Raw genomic sequence first — 9,977 nt, 5'->3', positions numbered from 1 at the left:
GATCTGAGTACAGGGAAAAAATTTGAGTAGAGGGCAACAATTTGAGTAGAGGGCAGTGAGTGCATTGATGTTGGTTTCTCTTTGAAGGTTGCGCATAGTCTAGTTCTGTACTCAAGCCGCATTCTGTACTCAGGATTCCTGTAGCCACATTATGTACTTAGGATTCCTATAGCTACATTTTGTACTCATAATTTCTTTGTTTTAGTTGATTGGTAGAATTTAGTTTGGAAGTGTGAGTTGTGTGATTTCAATTAAGCCTGTCATGATTTCTTAAGTTGAATAGAGTAATTATCATAGTTAATCATTTGTTGATTTTGCAGTTTATGGAATTAAAGACAGTTTGTTAATAAATTGCGTTGTGTGAGAAATTAGCTTTAGGCTTTTACATGTTGAGTTGTTTTGAATCAAATAGCACTCATTTAAATAGATCGCTCATTAGTTCTCAGTAAGTTTTAATTAGTTCATCATTTGATTAGAGTTATTCCTTTGTTTGAGCATGTTTTTATCAATAGATTAGTTTCAAACTAGGAATAGAAATTTCATACTTAATTTAGGAATAGATTTCAGATTTCATGATGTTAATCTAGGTTAGACGCTCTGATCCTGCGTTACCTACGCTTTCACCTCAAAGCTTACAATCCTCGGATTGATAATTTAATGTTGGAATTATAACATATATAATTTTCCCAACAATGTATTTGAAAGGCTCTTCAAGAAGAAGTACTTGTCGAAGAGGTACTATGATGAAAGGGCTAAGGCATTTTATGAGTTGCGGATGGGTTCTATGATCGATGAGGAGTATAATAATAGATTTTTGGAGGTTTTGAGATATGTGCCTTACCTCGAGGAGGAGAAGGCCAAGGTTCAAATATTCATCAGTGGATTGCCAGTAGCATTCAGAGACCAGAATGAGTTTGATGAGCCTAGATCATTGGAGGAAGCCATCTGAAAGTTGAAACATTGTTATGAGTAGTTGAAGCGAAAAGTTGAGCCTAAGCATGACTTGAAAAGAAATGAGAAAACTAAAGGAAAATGGCCACCAAAGAGAGGAAGACCTCAACATGTAAGTGAGAAATAAAATTCAGTTCCTTACAAGAGATTCAATACAGTTGAGAAAGGACATGGAGAGCAGGAGGCTAGAGGGAGTAGTAGGGAACCATTACAGTGTTGGATATGTGGTAAGGATCATCGTAAGAGGGATTTTCCACAATATTAGAGTGGTGGTAGGCCTAAAATCTATAGCTCTCAGGAGGCATATACAATTTGAGATGTTGGTCATAACATTCCTCGCATCTATATAGTTGTGGAAAACAGGCAAGCGGATCATCAGGCATCGATAATTGAGTGGATGGTAAGCTTTATGATCAAGTTGTTTCTCTTTTGATTGATCATGGATCTAACTATAGTTATATTAATCCTAACCTGCTAGATAAATGTGGTTTGAGAAAAGAAGTGTATGCAGAATATTGGTTGGTATATTTGGCTATAGGTACAAAGAAGCAAGTTCAACATTGGTTAAGAGCTTGTGCATTTGAGTTAAATGGTATGCCTACAATAGCAAACTTGAATGTCTTTCCATCATGATTGTATAGTATGATTTTGTGTATGGATTGGCTATACCTTCATAGAACCAAAGTGGATTTCTTAGACAAGGCCATTGAGTGTGTGGATGATAGTGGAGAAAATAGGACTTTGCAGGGGAAGAAGAAGCCTGCATTAGTGAGAATGGTTACCACTATGCACGCTAAGCATAGTTGTAGAAAAGGTTGTGTGATGTTTGTAGTAAAAATTTGTTGGACACCTAATCCTCAATGGGTTAGTGTGGAAGTCGAATGGACAAAAGCAGTCCAAGAGACCTTGGGATCTAAAACCCAAGAGTCACATATTGTACTATAAATGTATATCTGATGTTAATAAAAAAAAATGTACTCACTGATTTATCTTTCCTATTCTTTGCTGTCCATGTGTGTTTAACATGGTATCAGAGCAGGCGAATTCTGGCCCTGCTCATATTTGAGCCACTTGTTTTGTGGTCTCTACCTACATGTCAGTTCTGTCTTTCTCCTAATCAGAATTGCCAGTTTTACTGTGTGCTGTACACTGGTCTGACATGGTCTTACATTAGTATGCGTTGATGCTGCTCATTACAACGCTCATGTTACTATGCGTTGATGCTGCCACAGGTCCCAGGTTCCCAAATTAGTTTTTTTGTGCTGTAACTCCCGCAAGTTTTCTGTCATTGGCCTCATTATTCCCTGTCCCTCTGCCAGAAATTGGAGCGTTGGCTGCATTGTAATGAATGTGAGACCATGCGCTGTGTGCTCAGAGGTCTGCGTGTAAATGCCCTAGAATGCGCTGACGGTAGTTGTTTAACGCTTGAAAATGTTGAATGAATTCACACCTACCCTGACCTGAGCACTGTTCTCACTGAACGCTGTCATCCTGACCTGATTTGAAACGTTTGCACTGTCCTTGTTTGGTCCGAGAAACATTCAATGGGTGTCAAATAATGTCGCAGAGGTTTTATTTATGTAACTGGGCCTTGGTACAGAATGAATCTGGCTGTTCTGGTGCCACGGGTCTGACAAAATATTAAGTTGCTACGGTTTGCGACGGGTCAGCTCCAAATGGCTTCGCTCTTAAGAAACGGACTGAGAATCCACCTTGAGAAAAAAAGATGATAGATCGAGAGGAGGTGCTGCACTGAGAACAGATTCGAATCCCATGGCTGTGTGGTGTCTTTTAGCATGCAGTGGCCGGGTGGTTCGGATTGTGACCTCGGCTCTTTATTGATTCATAGTCGTTCTCTAATCCTTTGCACAGGGTATCAATCATTGGGTGAAGAAAAAATATTTGAGGCTCGAATTCTCGGGTGAAAAGGGCTCATGGATTTCACTGTGCGGGCCGGTGTTTTATTGCCTGCTACACAACCCAATCGATTTCGAATATAAATTTCAACTCCTCATCGTGTGGACCAGTTGGATCTGACTAGAGAAAGGGAAGGTGATCGCCTCGTCAAAAGGCTATTTCACTCTCGCTCGCCGGTTCTGTTAGCTACCTTTTTCATATTCAATATATTCTCTGCTCCAATCTCGCAGTCCTCTTCTCTTCAATATAGTCCACCTCAACCGACGCCATGGACCGGATTGGAACCTCAGTTGCAGTGGGCGCTTTTTAACAGGCCTTTTGTTTCTCCACTCATTCGACAAATAGATGAAGTATAACTATGGCTAGAAACCGTGGGGTTCTACGATTTGCAATGGCAGTATGAAGATTTAAGTGTATGAAGATTCTTTTACAAGATATTTGCAATGGCTTTCAATATCAGTAGAGAGCGCTGCCCGAGTCTATCCGACATTGCTTGGAGAGCACGCGTGATGCGATTAAGAGCCAAAAAGCCTGATCTATAGGTCTGAGCTGCAGTGACGGTCTCTGGATTGCATCTTCTGCAAGCCCAGAGCCTGATTCAAGTTTATATGTTAACATGGTAAGCGTGGAGCTGAATAAAAAAAAAAAATTAAGTTTGTCAACTCTGACCCTTCAAACATGCACAGTTTGACTGGTCGCTGTTGGAGAAGATAGCCATCCCCAGGTATCTTGATTGCGTTTCCACGTGCGTACATCCTTTACTTTCCAAGGCACGGTGCTATCCTTCCTTTCAATCTCGTTTATGGTAGATATGAAGTTTAAACGCTTCTGGTTATTGTAACATGTCGTTTCATTTCCAAAGGAAGAAGAGAAGTCGTCTTCTCTCGAGTATTTCTTTTCTCTATGCCCGATTCAATGGTCCAAACCGAGTTTTCATAGATTACTCTGGGGATGTGTGAGAAGCTTTTGTTGTAAACAGCAGGATCAGAACCCAAAACCATCATTTCTCTTGCTGTATGAGTTTCCTGTTGTTATTGGACGTAGTCTGCATTTTCTGGGCTACGTACTGGATGCTGGGTTGAACATATACGCTGCCAGGGCCTAATTCACAATCTAAAGTTGGCCGTGTTGCTACTAACTGTATGTGCCAAGCATTCCTGTTATTTCCTGAGCGTGAATATTGCCAGAATAGCCTTTGCTTATAGTGGAAAACATTGGACTTGGAGAGACTCGACTTATCCTTGTTGGGCATGACAGAAGTCTTTATCGTCTGTGTCTGAAGTATTTGGAGCAAAAGGGGTAACGTGTTACTCATTATATGACTGATATATAAATAAATATAAGTGGTCTTCTTATTTTTTTATTGGATGTGCCTGGGATGTATATGGGCTGACTCAGTAGGAGAGCGTTCCTCTCAATGGAGTTCTTAATTGTACTGGAGGCTACTGTAATGCCACTTCTGGACTGCGTACCATTCTAAAAACCAAATTTGGCTTATTCTGTTGGTGTATAAAGGCTGCTACTCTCAAAAATATTGCTGAGCTGAACGTGCCTTGCTGGAGAAAGAACCTGGATCATACAATAATCAAGAGGCCAAATTTGTGTGTCACGTATATGATCCACTGTGCCTTCTCTTCATTAAGCCGGTACCACAGTGCTGTCATATCAGTCGAAGCATAGTTGAAGCCACCATCCCTCTTTACAACAATTAATGGAATGTTTCTCCCTTCGATTTGGATTACTTTGGCACCGTCACTTTCCATGCTGGTAACAAGTTAGTGAAGGATTTGGTAACATTTTGAAAAATTTCTGAGAAGCATCAAGAAATACCTGGCCTGCTTGCCGTTTTCTTTAAGCTGAAGGATATTTCTTGTGTAGCATCAATAATTTTCCGAGTTGAAGATTTTCGCTAGGTTCTGCTTTGAGAATTGAAAGTTTCTTCCTTCAGTGCCTTGCCCTGATAAATCAGCAGCCGCTGTTCACTCGAAAACCTTCATCCTGACGCCCGAATTCGGTCTCTACCGGCCTCCGAAGTGCTAAATCGTCCGCACAGCAAGCAGTTTGACTTCTTGTTTAGTGCTCCAAGGAACGGCACTCAAATATTTCATACATTCCTCCATGCATTGTTGAAACAAGAGTTCTGAAGCAACTGGTAGAATAGCAAGGGCTTCATCCACATTTGAGAAAAGCAAGGGTTTTCCTGCATGAGAAGAATACATGAGCTGAATACATTTAATATAAATCTCACCACTGTAACGGCTTGGTACAGTGATTTCAAAAGGCTTCGTCTTCTCCAAGGACCAGCGCTCAGACAACAAGGTGTTGTAGAATTCAGATTTTCTGAGCACAATGGAATGAAGATGAAGAAGCTTTCTTTGGTACTCAGTTCCATCTGTGTAGATTAACTGTAATTGAATGTCAGCGGTGCTGTGATCTCCAAATTGAAATTGATCAGCCATTGCTACCCTTGCTCACTTTTATTGTCTTTTACAGTCTTTACTTGATTTGCACGCCTGCGAAACCAACGGACATTGTCCCTGAGTTCATTCCTCTGAGGCAATCCACTTGTATTCTTAACACACATAGAAGTGGCAGCTCCATCACTTGGAATAGTAATTGAATGTCTATGATCAATATTCTTCTGCTTTTGAATATGTGATTTTGTGTCTCCCATTGCTTTTTTTTTATCTCCTGGGGTTCCTTGTTTACCACTGATTGCACCTTTCCTTATAGCATTGCTGCTTGCCATTACTAGAAGGTGCCACTTTGCATTATTTTTCAAAATAACCAGCATCTCCATCTGTGTCATGTCCATTGGTATTTCGAAGATTTCCATCCTCATCCATTACATCAAAGAACTGAGACATTTCTATTAATGTGCTCTGAGCTATTAAAAGGGCACCCTCATCAATTGGAGGATTAATTGGAACGACAGAGTTCAATGTTCATAAGCATTGGGGGCTATTTATATTCTTTAAAGTTGCGGTTATTTGGCATTGTATGAGATATTTGTGCAACATTGTCATTAAATGGAGAAAATTGATGATGCATTACAGTTACTAAATAGTCTAATCTTTTCCACTGTTGATGGGACAATCAGAATCAGTAAGGATTTTCTCTCAGAAATTCAGACATGCCTACAAAATGCACAGGAAAATATTGAGTTTTTGCAGCTGGAAACAAAGCTACAACAGTGGAGTCATCATTCTGAACCTGTTTCTGTTTAGAGGATTGAAACAGACTCCCATAAACAGCAAGTCAATAATGTTACTGTTCATTCAAATAAAGCAGCAGTTGTACATGCAGATGCAGAAACTCAGTCTGCACTTCCCAAGCTCATCATCAGACCTTGGGAACAGCTTGTCCACAACAAGCACAGAACTGGTCTTGGATATGACAAGGACTTGTCCTTTCATATTCCAGACTATGCCAAGCCCATTCAGTTTCAGAGTGCTGGATTCATTCATGACAGTTCACCTGCTCTTCATGACAGTTCACCTCCAGCTATTCCAGATTCTGCTCCTCTTCCACAGCAACAACAACAATAACAAAAACAACATATTGTGAAATGCCAACACTATGACCGAGTTGGCCATCTGAAAGATCACTATTTTGATCTTCATCCATGTAAGCACTATCAAAAAACCAGTCATTCTTTAAACAAATGCTTCAAAAACAAACATCCTGCAAGAACAAAGATTCATCTTGGATGGATCACTTCTTGGCAATGGGCATCAACAGCCAAGAAGATATTCCAAACACATGTCAGAACTTGTTCTAGAGTATTGAACAGTCTTGCAGCTGAGTTTTCTCCATCATCTCACCTTGTATCTGACAGGGGGGGAAATGATGGTCATCTACAAGCTTCAAAGTCACATCAAGCGAGCCTGAGCCACAACCTGCCACACCAGTTTCAGAGTTGTAGCCAGAGACAAAGATGCCCTTGAACATGCCTTCAGTTGGCAATCTGGGACACTTCCTCTAGCAGAAGACTCCAGCTTCTTGCCAGTTTTGGAAGAGTTCCAGGAATTCCAGAGTTGTTGGTCATCCTTAAACCATCATAGATTAAGAACACTTCCTCTAGCAGAAGACTCCAGCTTCTTGCCAGTTTTGGAAGAGTTCCAGGAATTGCATTAAGCATTCCAGAGTTGTTGGTCATCCTTAAACCATCACAGGTGAGACCTCCCTTTTATGGTTGAAGGTTTCCCTCTTTAAAACAATAGGATCACTTCCTCTAGCAGAAAACTTCAGTTTCTTGCCAGTTTTGGAAGAGTTCCAGGAACTGCACTAAGCGTTCCAGTGTTGGTGGTCATCCTTAAACCACCGCCTTTTTTACCAACATTTCATAGAGCACATTCAGCCTAGTGCTGCGATGCATTTATTTGCACATTTTATATTACAGCTCTCTTCTTGGACTCATACATAACCCTTCGGATTAAGGGGGGGAATGTTGGACACCTAATCCTCAATGGGTTAGTGTGGAAGTCGAATGGACAAAAGCAGTCCAAGAGACCTTGGGATCTGAAACCCAAGAGTCACATATTGTACTATAAATGTATATCTGATGTTAATAAAAAAAAATGTACTCACTGATTTATCTTTCCTATTCTTTGTTGTCCATGTGTGTTTAACAAAATTTCTAGTGATAAAGGTAAGGAAATTGAGGATGTAGATGTGTTAAGAAAGTACCCATTTTTGCAACAATTTCAGGATGTATTCCCCAAGGAAATTATAGAGTTTCCAACTCACAAGGAGGTAGAATTTTCAATTTAGTTGGTGCCAGGGGTAGCTCCAACATTAAAGGAACCTTACAGTATGAGCACACCTAAGTTGGTAGAGTTGAAGTTGCAGTTAAAGGAGATGCTTGATAAGGGATACATTAGGTCAAGTGTATACCCTTGGGGTGCACCAGTGTTGTTCGTAAAGAAAAAAAATGATACTCTTAGATTGTGCATTGACTATAGGAAGTTGAACAAAGTAACGATAAAGAATAGGTAGCCATTGTCGAGGATTGATGATTTTTTCGATCATATTAAGGGAGAAACAATGTTCTCAAAGGTCAACTTAATATCAGGACACCATCAGGTATGCATCAAGGAAGAGGACTTCTTCTAGATTGCGTTTAGGACCAGGTCTTAACATTATGAGTTTGTTGTAGTTCAATTTATTTTGACTAATTCTCCAGCTAGATTTATGTGTTTGATGAATAGTGTGTTGCATCCCTATCTAGACAAGTTTGTAATTGTATTCATTGATGGCATATTGGTATATTGCAAAACTGGGGAAGAACATACCAAGAATTTAACAATAGTGTTGTGATTGCAAAGAGAGCACCAATTATATGCTAAACTTAGCAAATGCAACTTCTTTCCAACTGAGGTACATTAGTTGTGTTAGGTCCCTATACTACTAGTGTAACCCCTTATTGTTATTAGTGCAGCCCCCTTATTATATTGTTGTGCCCATGTAGTCCCAATATTGCTATTATTGTGCCCCATAGAAGCCCACTATTGTTATTATTGTGCCCTTACATTATTATTGTTATGTCGGCTCTGATTATATTATGACCCCTTAGACTCCTATATATAGAAAGGAGGTATTTTCATTTGTATCATCCAATGATCGTTCATTTGTGTAATTTAAAGGAGGTTCCCCCCTCGAAGATGCTGATTTCTAAGGCATTGAACTACTTTTCTATCTTTTTGTGAATTGGTTTCATAACATTTGGTATCAAAGCTTTGGATTCTAGGGTTTCGTTTCTCCAAACAAGTCATCGTGTAATTTTCACTATAAATTATTTTCTACAATGTTTCAGAAGCTCAAAAAAAAACCCATTTGAGTCCACATGTCACTTAACCTTGATTCAAAATTTCAAATCTTGTATCACTATATTTTCAGAGATATGATCTGAGGAAGTTAGGGTTTGTGCAAGCTCCAGAATTCCATCTCAAACAGGTCATCGTGGCATTTTCGCTCTAATTTTTGTTCTACGAAGGCTTAGATTCTGAAATTAAAATCCATTTGAGCCAAAATCTTGGTGAATATTTGTCACAAATTTCAGATCTTGTTTCGCTATATTTTCAAAGATATGGTCCGAGACATTTATGGATTTTTGCAGGCTCTCGAATTACACCCAAACAGGTGACCTTGGGAAAATCGTCATAACTCTCTCTCTCTCTGAGCATCTAATTCAAATTTTATAAAAAGTGATAGAAATGAGATGGATTGTAGTTTTTTTGGTTTCATTTTCAATACCTAAGGTCAAAAAAGTGACACGTGGCATGTCATAGAAGTTCGCTCTATTGAACCAGTCTATAATTAGGTCATCTCAGGAGATTGGACATAATGCTTTCTTCGGGAATACAATTACGATCATACTTAAGGGGTTAGTAAGAGGACATAGAGGACAATCACAGACTGAAATTTCGGAACTTAAAGATTCGAAATTACAGAGTTACAATCATTTCAAGATCGAGCTCCTAAAAAAAAGAAAAAATGATATGAGGAAGTTTGATGGCAAGGAACCGGTAAATTGGATACTACAGATGGAGAAATATTTTGATCTACATGAGCTGAAACTGTTACAAGAGGTACGTATTGCATCTTTATATTTAGAACCGAATCAATTTTTATGGTATGAAGGGCTTTGTTCTTGTAAACCACTTGTCACGTGGTCAATTTTCACGAAGGAAATGATAGCACATTATGAGGATACAAAGAGAAAAACCTTCTTTAGCCAATTGATAAATCTCAAACAAAAGGGTTCAATGGTAGAGCACATTGAGGAATTTCAAAAATTGGATATAAGGGTAAATGATATTCTAGAGAATCAAAGGATTGATGTCTTTATAGGGACTTTAAAGGATAACATTCAACATGAGGTTCATCTTTGGGAACCTGATTCATTAGAGAAGTCATTCAGGTTGGAAAGAGATACTGAAAGCAGAATTATGGAAACAAGCAATCCCACCACTCAAAACTATAAATATGGAAGTGTTTTTTCTCCTAGCCTTCCCCAACCTACAAGGTTTACACCACAAAAATTGGAAGAAAAAGAGAAAAAGGGCTTTGTTACATTTGTGATAGAAAATACACTAAAGGTCATAAGT

The sequence above is a fragment of the Pinus tabuliformis genome, chromosome 2_1 (genome assembly GCF_031772625.1).
Source record: "Pinus tabuliformis cultivar Carrire ecotype Pingquan chromosome 2_1, CPIR1, whole genome shotgun sequence".
Classification (NCBI taxonomy): domain Eukaryota; kingdom Viridiplantae; phylum Streptophyta; class Pinopsida; order Pinales; family Pinaceae; genus Pinus; species Pinus tabuliformis.
This window is presented reverse-complemented; position numbering follows the sequence as displayed.